Source organism: Neodiprion fabricii, chromosome 6 (assembly GCF_021155785.1).
Source record: "Neodiprion fabricii isolate iyNeoFabr1 chromosome 6, iyNeoFabr1.1, whole genome shotgun sequence".
Lineage (NCBI taxonomy): Eukaryota > Metazoa > Arthropoda > Insecta > Hymenoptera > Diprionidae > Neodiprion > Neodiprion fabricii.
The window spans coordinates 1,323,477-1,336,663 of NC_060244.1; the positions used below are offsets into that span (position 1 = coordinate 1,323,477).

At 49.0% G+C, this 13,187-nt stretch overlaps 1 protein-coding gene across 8 annotated transcripts in view; it reads left to right on the top strand.

Moving 5' to 3' along the window:
- Positions 1–13,187, top strand: part of LOC124185867 (neurogenic protein mastermind-like) — a 125,533-nt gene that overhangs the window by 54,796 nt on the left and 57,550 nt on the right. The gene's annotated exons all lie outside the window — the stretch shown is intronic.

Below are 13,187 nucleotides of genomic sequence, written 5' to 3' on the forward strand. Positions count from 1 at the left end.
CCTACCGCGGGTTGTCCCATCCATACAGCGGCTCGTTATAAACGCGTAATTGGACAACGCCGACGACACGCACGCTGCCTCTACAGTGTACATGCCCTGCACCACCATGACTGGCCATGGCGTCGCGTCGTTTTGTTGTGTAGGCGATACGAGCACCGTGTGTGTACAACCTACCGCCTGTAGCAGCCTCTGTCCATATTCCGTACCTTATACCTACTAGTCGTGTCGTACGCGTCGAGGTTCGCGCGTTCAACTAGCTCCCGATGGTGGTAATAGGTAGGTACGTTGGCGTATTCCCCGGTAATATACAACTCCCGTGTATAACACACAACCCACGGTGGTGGACGACGCGTGATTTATTTACACCGGCGGTTGAGTTGTGTCGGTGATACTGCCACAGATGCTGCTACCACGGTCTCTTTCCAACATCAGCAACAACAGTAACACTAGCAATGATCCATGCGCGGCGAAAAATTTCCGCTTTGTTCCGCGGTCTCGCTGCGGCCGTGAAATCATTCTCGACAATTAGGATAATCCGTCGTTGAAAGTTTTCGGACGATCTTGCGGAGCGCAATGAGACGGGACGTGTGTACCCTGCGGAACAATGCTCAAGACGCTTTAGTTGTCGGGAGAAACGATCGTCCCTTTTGATATCATCGCGGGGACGACGAGGTCGAGGTTTGCAATTTAGTAAAAGCTGCAAGATAACGCGTAGCCGGAGACTTAGCCGTATGGCAATCAGGGATCAAAGCAAGCAGCGTCATCTGGTCCGGGATAAGAGCGATCCATGCAGGGACCTCGAATCTTCAAGGTTTATCCTCGACTCAACGGTATTATGCCGCTGGAGCCGGCGAGGATTAGAGATTTTGCGCAAAAATTGGCAGTTTTGCAGTAATCTCACAATGGAGGGGGAGGGAGCCCGCGAGCTTTTAACGAAAAGCTTTCCTTGTACGGGTAACAACGACGAGGAGGACGAGGCGCGAAGGGTGTGATACGTTCAAGTATCGACGTGGGCACGGTTCGCATCGATTTGACGGTTCGTGGCTCCCGCGCCTTCTCTCTGTTTGTACTTTCAATTCTCTTAGTCAGCTTGCGACATCGAGTCACGCGATTCCCGACGGACGGTCACACTGCATGTGGGGTTCGAGTTGGAACAAGTGTCACGTTTCCGACTGCCTGTAGGTAAATGTCTACCGGTTTTACGCAACTTTTACGTACCTACCAAACTCCCGGTCCGTCGGTGGCCTCGGTGTGGGTATAAAGAGGCCTGTTCGGTAACTGGGTGGGTCGAGGCCCCGGACTAACATAATCATCCTCCAAACCGACTCCCACATCCCTCGACCCTTCTTCGACGTAGCTTTCTCTCCGCAAACTTCTACCTTCTGACAATTCATAGGCGTACAGACAAACGCGCGCAGGGCACCTTGAAAGGCGAACTTGTACGAGCGGTTGGAGGTTGATAATATAAACCAACCGTCACCTCTTCGAGAGGATGCGTTGATTCCATCTTCGGTCGTAGGTCTCGCGCTCGTCGTCATACGGAATCACAGAGTTTTCATTCGACAACGTAACGATTCTTTTTACGGATCTGTGGACGATCAATGTTTTCGATAACGTGAAACAAACTGACAAAGTTCGCCAAACTGAACTCACGCCGGTCCCCTCAAATTGGATTTGCGCGTTTGAAAATGGGAAAAGGCATTGCGTCGCGAGAGCTTCTGCTTTCGATTACTCCATCACTTGCCGTTGGCAATTCCTGTTACAGGGTGCCGGAATTGGGTTATAAATTGATTTACGGAGAGGAAACAGACCGTTAGCCCTGCATAATTATAATCAGGATCAGGGTGGATGGTTCGTCGATACACACCTACCTATATACATCGTCAAACCTAGGAAGCTGCAGGGCGGAATTGGCTGACGGAATAGGCGATGTCAGGGGTGCCCTCGTCGCTCGACGAATCTTCCGTCACCCCGTTTTTCACGCGGAATCCACCCTCATCCACACCCGAGGAACGAACGACCGAACGAACGAAGCCTCGGCATGCTCTTCAGACAACCCCGGTCGAGGGGTTCGGAGGAGGTTACTTCCGAATAGAGTATTGATTCGGTATAAAAGCTTATGTAAACCGGGACTGCAGCTTTACCCGAAATGTCCCGCGCACACGCGACACGCTACGTCTCACCCAACGTCCGACGCTTATTGTCCGTCCGTCCGCCCTTCGTTCCCCTTCATTTTCCCCGCAAGCTCGTGCCGTCACGCACGTGGCTTGGACCTCGAGTGCTTTGAAGCGACGCCGTAAGGACCGTGCAAAGACGTTCCGTGATCGCGAGGCGAAGAGAAGACGGAGAGACGCTTACCGCTCGAAATCCTGACTTTAAAAAAATATCAGAAGCGCTCCGGGTCTTTGCTTATACAATCCTTACTACCCCGGGTCGAGCACTCCGAGGCACTTTGGGGTCCAAACGCGATTACCAACTTTCCGATACTCTTTTCTGGCCAAGGGTCGTCGGGGTAGAGAAGAGGAGAGCACCGGGGGTGCGGGACGGCCGATTGGAGTGGATGGCGAGCGAATATCGCTGCCTTATGTCCGGCGCACATGCCCGACCCGAGGAAAAGGTCAACGGTGAAAACACACGAATATCTCCGCTCCGTCAGCTCGACGACCCTCGGCGATGTTTCAAAGTCTAATTTTTTCCTGCACTTAATTTTCCGATTCCTTTTTTTTTCCTGCCCGTCCGGTCCAATCACGTGACACATCGATTCGCACCCTGCGTCTCGTGCAGACCGACGTAACGAACGTCGCCTCGGTGGAAAAGGGTCCTCGACTCTGCACGGCATTCTAACGTTTTGCCGCAGACCTCGCAGGCGTCGGAATACGGAAGGAATATCCCGGGTTAGAAAGAGGATATCCCAGGCTTGGTGAGGAGAAGCAGGCAATCTGTCCGCTAAGCCGCTCCTTATTACCTCGCCGCCATTGCCACCTTTGCCGGGGTCTACGCCATCCCCGAAAGCCCCGCGAAAATATCTTACCTCTGTATCTCCCAGGATATCCCTGAGAATATCCTCTTAACGCGGTTCCTACCCCGGTTCCTCGGTGTAAATATATGTATATCTATATATGTAGATATATATGTATATGTACGTACGTGCGTGTAGGTACATATATATTCAAACCCCGAGCTCCAACGCCTTAGCGATATGGTGTGGAACGCAAATGTGGATGTATAACATCTTTCTTCGTTTTCTTTTTCTCGACGGTATGGGAGCTTTTTTTCTTGCTACACTTGGTCAACTTTTCCATTATCTTTTTTGAGCGAAAGTACGAGCGAGGAGGAGACGCAGAGGGAGAGAGAGAGAGTAAAGTGAAACATAGGAAAGAGCTGTTTCGATATTTCAAACATATCAATATTCTTGACGGAATGAAACCGGACAAAATATGCCATTCAGTTGGGTTCGCGTTGACTCGGTAATCGGAGTATCATTTCTGGCTTCATCGTCGTTTCTTGAACGGAAAGACAGTATCATTACAGTCTTGAAAATCAGGAAAAGTTAAGGGGTCAGCCTGAAAAATTATAGACAAGTAGTACTCCTTTCAATCAGTGTACCTGCACTGGGTATTTTTTTTTTTCTTAATAAATGCAAAAGTACTCTTGAATAAACACAAAGAGCAGGTATATTCTAAAGAGTCTTTGGCACCGTTTTCAACAATCGACACACACGCGCACGCATCATGTTCGCTGATCAGTTCTAGAGTTTCGCGTAAAAAAAAAAAAAAAAAAAATTGAGAAAATGAGGACAAATGCCGAAAATCTGTAACACTGTGAGAGAAGAAAATTCGAAAAAATGGAAACGAACGAGTTAGAAAAGAAACTAACTCCGTAATGATTACGAAACGCTTTGATCGTTGTCGCAGCTAGAATGAGCTGAGCCAAAACTGCACAGTGCATCCACAACGGGCGAGGTTTAATCCGTGTTTGAGATTATAAAACGGACCCGGGACTCTGGTGAAAGATTGGGCGGGCGATAAAGCGTGCTCGACACGGCGTAAAACACGTGTTACTCTCGCCTTTCCTTGTCCGATACGGTGCAGGACCTGCAGGCAGGTTGGCTCGGCTGCAGGCGCTCGGAGATGCCGGTGCATGGAGGAGGACTCCTTATACTTCGAGGCGCAGCGCCGCTGTCCGCCTCTTTTATTAACCACTCGTTGAACAGCGGATGATCCCTACTACTGCTGCTCCTCCTCGTCGTCGTCGTCGTCGTCGTCGTCGTCTATCTAGTTAATGCATAAGTACACCGTTCTCTTGTATCGTTATGCACATAGCTCACGTTGGGATCTCGTTGCCTCGGTATCCGCATCGCGTTGTATCGTGCACAGGGTGTGCAAAAACATCGTGCGAGGATTAACCGGCGACAATTGTAGATGCCAATTGCGGCTAGTCTCGAGGATCAGTTAAGGATGTGTCGTAGAATGCACCGGCCTCTAGAGAAACACAGATTTCGAAGCTATGCGAACAGAAGTCAGGCGTCGTAAGTTTTGTAGCGAGAGAAACCTGGATAACAATTAATGGCCGAGCCGCCATGTCGTAGGTTGAAGACCAGAATCTTGTACTCTTCAGGTGGTAATTCGGTGCCTTAATGGAAATTATTGATTGCACGATTATCGATTGTTATCTGAAAACCCGGATGGGAGTGAAAATTTGGTGAGAACAGAAAATAGAAGGCGTGCAGTATCTGATTTTCAGAAATGCGAAATACGTTTCATAGAGTTTCAAAATCAGAAGGTTAAAGTATACAGGGTCGAAATATAGAATCGACTGAATTTTTGGCTTCGTATATTCTTGCTCGTTCAATCTCTTGAACCTCTGCAGCTATTCTATCATTTTCGGAGTTTGAAACTCTCGCAGAAGAGCGAGTTAAGTGAAAAATTTGCGCTCCTTTAATTTTGAAAAGATGGAAAAAGCGGCAAATTTTAATCGCTTTCAGAAGATGTGCGTTTGAGGGCAAGGATTCTTACAGTGCGTAAATACGGCACTCGCGGTGAAAGAGATCTTCGTTAGCGCGGGTTTTTTTCATTAATTTATTACGAGAATGGCGTACGAGAGGCTCGTTTTTTCCCCCAAACATATTTTGCGAGTAGCTAAACACCTTGCAATTTACCGCCAGAGTCTTTTTCTCAATCAGAAATCGCCAGTTCAGAACCGTCGCTTCTGCAGCGAGTCGTCGATTTTGGAGATCGTCCTTCGGCCGAATTTCCATCGGATATTTCTCTTCTATTTTTCCCTCTCGCGATTTTTTGCTCAAATTTTTCGAACTTGACGGAATCCTCGTATCAATTCTTGCCCACTTCTGCAGTCCGGAAGCTTGTCGACTCTGAAACCATCCTCCTCGGCGTCGATGACAAATACTCGCGCGCTTCTTCGCCGCTTGGGTTGTGCTTTTTTTTCTTTATCTTCATTCTTCCCCTGTCAGCGATAAGAATGCTTGGGATTGCAGTGATTTACTTTTTTCACTCCGCGAACTACTTGCAGCCTCACAATCAGTCTTAAGATATAACTTACCAATCAGTCGCAAGGATGACTTTTAGAGGATGAAAAAAATAAAGAAATAGCATTGGAAAAGGATTTCAAAAAGGTGACGCATCCGGTTTGAATTTTTCAAACACTGACCGAAATATCTCGAAAACTGTACAAGTTAGGAAGCTGTTGTTGGTTTCATTGTACAGATAGCCAAATGGTCCCTAGCAAATATCGTGACTACTTTCGTGACATTATTTGCATCAGCTGAGAACACGGGTGAGATTTGGTTAAAGTTTTTGAAAATTCAAACCGGATGCGGCACCCTTTAGAATTTTGCTACCAAGTTCCGGTTTCACCAGGCTTCGTTTGAGGCTAGGAACTAACTTTTCGAAGGGTACGGAAGAAAAAAAAAGGTGGAAATAAAACCTCACTACGATTGTTTTCATCAGCGGGCAGGATTGAACAGTTTGAATGGTCGAGAATGAAATTGCACATCGCAGGTAGGTAAAGTTGCACGTATAAAGAGTTCGGAATTATACGTCTGCCCGATAACGGAATGTTCGTGGATATTAATTCCCGTGACTTGGCATTACACATTCGCGTGTAAACGAATAATTCGTGCACGCGAAGGTGAATCCCGTCACATCGGCGATGCGCCGACGGCTTTCAGCCCAGGTCGCGCATCTCGGCGCTTGCGCCGTTTTCGACGCTCGATCCTCGCCATTGAAATCCCGCCAGCCATAATATTCCGGTGGAGCGAAAGAAACGCAGGAGGGCGCGGGCTGGTCGGAGGTCGGAAATCGAGCCCCGAATCCGAAAGTCAAGAGACCGAGTGCCTGCCGTTCGATCTGCAGGCGATTCGACTCGGCGCTTCGCCCACGCTGGAAGAAGACACCTGAGGGCGGGTGGCGGCACTCGAGTCGAGTCGCTTCCTCATCTAGGGGGAAGTCTTCCGGCCGACTATAGAGATTCGGGTGTTACGTAGTCGGCCGATCGATATCCCGGGAGGGCAAATAGTAAACAGCCGGTTGGTCAGGACGCCACTGCAGGAGGATCCGGGGAAGGGGATGACGACGCTCCGGGGGACTCGACGACGGCCACGACGGACGACGGCTGCGTCGGGAAACCCGCATGCGGATCCTCTCGAGCGCCTATTCGTTGGGTGAACCTGCGAGAGGCAGTGGAACCCCGATCCAACACCGCGGGACTTTATTTACGCCAATGATTATTGCAGAGTTGAAAAGGTAACGCGAGCGCCGCGGAAGTCGCTGGTGTTTAAATTCTCTTCCAACACACCGCAACGCCCTAAAGTATTTTAATAATTGATTAATCACGGCACGTGCTCGCGGAGAGGTTTGTTTTTCGATCGAATACTTGAAGGGGAATTGACTTTCTGCCTGTCAACTGCGGCGATGAGATTGATCTTTGGGAAATAAGTTTGTAAGATTTGAGGAAGAGGATTAAGAACACTTGGCGGATCGATTCGTTTGTTGTTAGAGATTGAAATTTTTTACCCTTTCGATCGGGGTCACCTTCGTAACGTTTCCTGTTTGACACGATCGTTTCGGATTTGAAAATTTTTACAAATGTGAATTGGGAACAAAGCCTGGCGAGCGTCGGCGACGAAAATCCCCCGTCGAAGAGGCGGAAAAATTGGCCGTAGACTTGTGTCGCTATTCGTGATTATAGAACAAAGCGAGAGCGGATCTATACGGCGGCGTGAATGAAGAAGCGGGAGAGTCGTGTTGGTGGTCGAGAAACGAGGCCCGGGGGCGGGGGCGAGGGGCGGGGGTGGCCCTGTGAAATATATTCCCGTCATCCTCCCGGTGTAAGAGGGCATCCCCCGCCTACCCCGGTGCCGTGGTGTTCCTCGCAGAAGCGGCCACCGCGTCGATCACCGAGGTTGAAGAAGGATGGAAGAAAGAAGGGAGGAGGAGGAATCGCCAAGGGAAGAGAGGATAATCTTGGCGCATTTGCGGACGGAGAGTGTACGTCGCGCCGAGGGCTAGAAAATCAGCCGGAGGAGAAAAAGAGAGAGAAAGAGAGAGAGAGAGAGAGAGAGAGTATGGGTTTGTGTAGGTGAGGCCATAAACTCGCGCCTACACATGCGGAGGCGACTCTCGCAGCTGGGAGAGACAGAGAGAAGGACGAAAAGCGAGAAAACAGGGAAACCTGGCGGAGGAATGGTGGGGGGGGTGGAATGTCGAGCCGCGATGGGGAAGCGAGGAGAGGCTTAACAGCAAGCCCGATACCCGTGCTCGGCGGAGAGGGTGGGAGAGAGAGAGAGAGGAGAGAGGGAAAGGGGGAGAGGGGAGGAGGAGCGCGCTTGCCAGCCGACGAAGACGTTCCCACCGGGTGATCCACCGGACGGCGGGGCGACGCGCGCGACCCTGGATGCTGGAGCGGCACCATGAAATAAGTCAGGTCAAGCCGGCGGCCGCATGGCAGCATTCCCTTGCCCTCCCTCTCTCTCTCTCTCTCGCTCCCTCTTCATCTTCTCCGACTTTTATCCTCTTTTATTTTTCCCGGTTGCGTTCAACTCGCGCGTTGGAAAAAAGCCCGATATCTCAAATCCCGCACCCCTCGAACACTGTACCGCTCCGCGCGCCTTACACCAGCTGTATACCATAACCCGCAGCTCGGGAACGACGATCGGGGTTAACCACCGAAGAAGTGGTGAATTTAAAACGGAATGCGCGGGTCCTCCTACCAACTTCTTCATCTTGAACCTCGTCCTCATCCTCATCCCAATTCTCTGCTTCTTCTTCTTCACTCTTTACTTTGTTCAAAGATTAAACAAAGGAACTTGAAGGGCTTCTGGAGCCGCGAAGACGTTCTCCCCTCGTTCGGATATCGCACCTTTTCCTTCCGCGAGCCAGTCTCTCAGTATGCGGCGGTGATCTCAGCTCGGCTCTCTCGTTTTACCTCAAGAGTAAACAGAGACTCACTCCTACGCCAATGCGAGGTGCAGGATGAAGCGGAGGGAATGCGAGACGCGACGTGTCCAGCGGTTCTCATTCTCGGTCGTTGTTGCGCCTCGTAGCCGAGGGCGCGAAGAAGAAAACTCGGCGTCGCGACGCTCGTTCACCCTCGCGCGATGCTACGTGTATACAAACGCTCCGCACACGAGTGTTTCCGCCCCCAACCCCAGTTTCTCGTCCTACTCCGCTTGGCCTGCTAGTCACTTCCAGTTAATATCTGCGCCCCCGTCGCGGACTCTTACTCCTCGTTTCCTTCTTACCGCGAGCTTTTCTCTCCCTCCCCAACGCCAACCTCACCCCCGCCCCCCCCTCTACTCTCCCTTACCCCTCGCCCTGCCGTCCCTGCCGGTCTATATCTCGCCTATCGCCGCACCTCCGCTTAATAATACACGCCAGACGGCCTCCAACCAGGATCAGCATCGGTTCAAGCAGCCGCCGCAGCGGCAAGAAGAACCGCCATCAGCAACGGCAGAGGCAGCACCGGGATACCGTACCAGTTTATTGATCTTCTTTCTCCACCTCGACGTGTTTCAACCCGAATTTTCCACCATTTTATACTACGGCCCACCCGTTGAGCCACTCTGGAACAACGTGCGACATCCCTTCTCGATCTATACGGCTCTCTCTCTCTCTGTCATGTGTACAAATAACCTCAATCGGACGGCCTATTAATTTTCTGCTCCCGTAGGATCGCGCGGTATTACACTGATCGTGCACCCTCGCGAACTCGCTTCGCGCTATAATGAATATAATAAGCTTCTTTTTTCGCACATTATCTGCCTGCCTTACACGACGTGCGTTGCTGCTGTTGTTCTTTTCGCATTGGAAAAGTTTCTATTCCTCAGTTTGCAAAGCTTCTCAAATTTTGGATTGTTGTACAGGGCATGACGATCACCCGAATCGATACCTTTGACTCCTATTTTCAACGTTACGTGTTTGATAAAATTTCAAAGACATCACATGGTTGTTGGTCCCGTTGCGATAATGTACTCATATCATAGCCCGATGTATGCACTGTGATATACGGTATTGTTTCGACAGTTTATTTTTTTTTTTTTCTTACGAAAAATCTTATCACCTACGATAACTAATGTATACCGAGGTTAGTTCCCTATCCGGTGTTAAATTTGCTTCTCGTTGTTATACCAAGTACTTATATATGTGCACACGCATTACGACCTATGAATATGTACAATGTATAATATTGTTTCAAGAATGTTTAAACGTTCTTTCAAACTACGATATGACATTATATTATACCGAAAGCGATTTCAACCGAAATGTACGGCTGCGATTGAAGACAGTTTTCTTCTTCCTCTTCGATTCGTCAGCATTGAGACGTCGAAAAGAATCACAAAGAAATTATCGCCTATCCATTCCGTGAACGTATAAGGATATTCAAAAGCAGGAAGACCGACAACTTCACACAGTGTATAAACTTTTCAACTTACGATTATACATCGCGTAGGTCTCTTCCGCAGCATCTACAAAACCTGTATAAAGGTAAAGATGAAGAAATACTCTGCGTATAAATTACTCGTATAAGGTAAATCACGCATTTATCGTGTACGCACATTCGATACTTTAGTAACCTACCGTTTATCCTAAACGTGCATCCTACATGTTTTTCGCTAACAGCGTCGTCGTTGCCCGCTTGTGCGAATAAGCCGGGAAACTAGAAGTGTACGTGGTCGAAGCTCGGCACTGCAGAGGCGAGGTCGAAGGCGGACATGGATAAGGGCAGAGGTGGCTGCCAGTGACGTAGATAGTTCGTTAAAAGCGTAGGTGCTATCCGGGATAATCCAGCTGCTCTTCTAATTAAAACCCGCACTGCACTTGCGTATTTTCCGACAGTCAACAGGCACGACAATAGTTATATGCATATAAATTTTAAACTCTACCGAAGTAACATTTATCCATTTTTTCGTTGCCAGTAATCTGCACGTTTTTTATTTTACGTACCGTGTCAGCGTCTTTGCGTCGGCTTTCTTTGAAATCACGATTGTGCTCGCACCTTTTCCAAATGAAATAGGTATTTAAAAATTGACGAGGAAAGTCCCACGTCTCCTCGGCCTCCACCGTACGGCTGACCATACCGGCACCTTGACTACTCGAGATTCCTAAAGATATGTGACGTAGAGCGCGGCGGCACGATACCGAGATCCCAAGATTCGTTACGTCACGTTTACGAGATATATTTCGCTCGGGTAATTAAACGTCTCGTATCTCGTTACGTCACGTGGTTCTCCGCCTAACCAAATCGGCGTCTAAACGTCGCTTGGCCGCGTTCTCACACTCATTTCCAGGCTATATTTTTCCTCTTACGTTAGCTTCTTCCATCGTCTTTCTTAATTGAGTTCAGCTCGGATTGGATGTAATTCGACCTCTCGATTTCGACCTTTACACACACACACACACACTATACGTTTAACACTATTATACACGCACTTATCAGGTGGGAAAATTGTCAGCCAAATACAATGCTGATTTCTCGAGTTACTTTATCTAGTTTTAATAGTAGCTTTCAATTCGACCGACGGATCTTCTGTTTGCTCAGATGTCGCGACGCGATGTCGGTATAACGACAACTATCATGCTTCATAATAGTAGGTAAGAAAACGGTACATGCATAGAGAAAAAGGTAGAGACAACGAACGAATCTGTTTTTGTAGCCATTTAAGAAGCTAATAGGGTGGACGCGTCTTACGGAACGTTATTTTGGCGGTTTGGCTGGCACGGCTGATCGGCTTGTGCCAAGAGTAGCCTGTTAAGCTCGGTCTCGGTCGAGTAGAGCAACATATTTAACAGGCAGCGGTGTAAAAAGTAGACGCGATGTCCGTAAATAACCACCGTGGCTCTGTCATCGCCTCGGCAGCGCGCACGCACACATGTGAATCCCAAAGTTGGGCGCGTTTTAGCTTTCCGTCGGTTGCTATTGGCATGTAGTAGGTACTTGCGTGTCGTTCCGAACGAGTTTGTAACTCATTTCTCATCATTTCGACCAGATAATTATCTCCATCGGGATCGTCATTATAATAATATTATCTGCGTTCGGAAATTGGCGGAACTATGCGCAATGTATTGTAATTATATAAGGTAATTAATACAGAGGATGAATATTGTATGAAAGTTTTTTAATTATGAACGATTCGTCTTATCGTCGTATAGAAAATTCCGTGAGAATATAAATAGAGCGTAACTGAAACGATCGATGTAAAGTTAACGAACGAATTATACAATGCAATCGGTTATAGAGAAATTAATTAATTTGAAAATTTTTGAAAAAAGTTACACAGATCGCGGACATCGTTTTGCGCGGATAATAACATATCTTGTGGTATTATCGGTATAACATGTTTGCTAGTGAAGACACGCGTTGCTGGTTATTGTACCGAAGGATTAGACACGTACGGAATGCCTCGCGGCCATTGACAGATGTCAAAATTCCATAATCTTGCGTGCGTACCGGTTTCCGTCGTGCAGCGTGTAGTTCGAAACCGGAAACCTAAAGCTCCCGCAGCACGCTGCAGCTAGGAATGGTGTTGGTGCGGGAATGGGACAGGCACACAATGCCGATGGAGGCGCGCGTCTCGATGACGAGGGGGACGTGGAGGCGTAACGGCCCTCCGCGATGCGCATGCCCGCGATAAAGTGGCAAGCGCAAATGACCGAGTGTGCGGGTTATTTTCTAACCGCGCGTAAAACTCGCTGGGCCGTCGACGCGAGGGGGCGAAGAGAGCGAGGGAGACCACGCGGATGAAGATGAAAGAAGGGGAAGGGCCGAGGGGAGGGGAGAAGGGGGGAGAGGAGAGGAGAGGAGAGGAGAGGAGAGGAGATTGCCGTCGCACATCAGTCGTCGGTCCAACGTAACGGGCACGGTGTCTGCAGCGTTACGCTGCTTCTGCTGGTACTTGGGTCGTCGGCTGTGGTTGGAATGTAACGCAAAATGTTGGACGGATTCCCCAGCGTGGCCGACGGTTGGCGAAGGGAGGATCAGCCGTCGGGTGTCGGGGGTGGAGGCGGCGGCGGCGGCTGGCGGCTGGCGCGCGCCTCTGGCCCTCGCTCGATGAGATCGATCAGACGGTCGTTGTGACGTACCGTGCAGACGCCGTCGACGCTGCCTGAGAACCAGCAGCACCGGCAGCGACGCTCGCTTCGTACAACGTATTAAACTGCGAGAGTGCGCAGAGGACTGGAAATATTTCAACGGCTAATAGCCGGCTGGGATAACCGTGAAATGTTCATCACCAACCCTGCCATCCTTCCTGTTATTTATCTCTTTCTATCTTTATTCCTTTTCCGTTTCGTTTTTACTTCTTCTTTCCGTTCTAAGGTTTCACGGTACCTGTTTCTCTGCAAAACTTTCACCCTGCCGCTTTGCTTCAGACACGGAGGGATCGATTTTCTTTGCTGTGTACTATTATTATACCCATTTGACGAGTGTGATCGGTACCGCCTCGCTTGATTATTCCTTCAGTTCTTTTTAATTGGATGATTATTATACCGGCTCCACTGAAGCTTACAATTAGTCGTGGTGGATTTGAATAAATTTTTAACAGCCCGGTGTTCATTCCAGATTACACGAGTCTTCGGAATCTTAGTAGCGCTGCTTGAATATCGAAATAATTTCAATTATGTGTCACAAATGCCCCGTGAAAGTTATGAACAACCGTACATAAAAACAAGTTT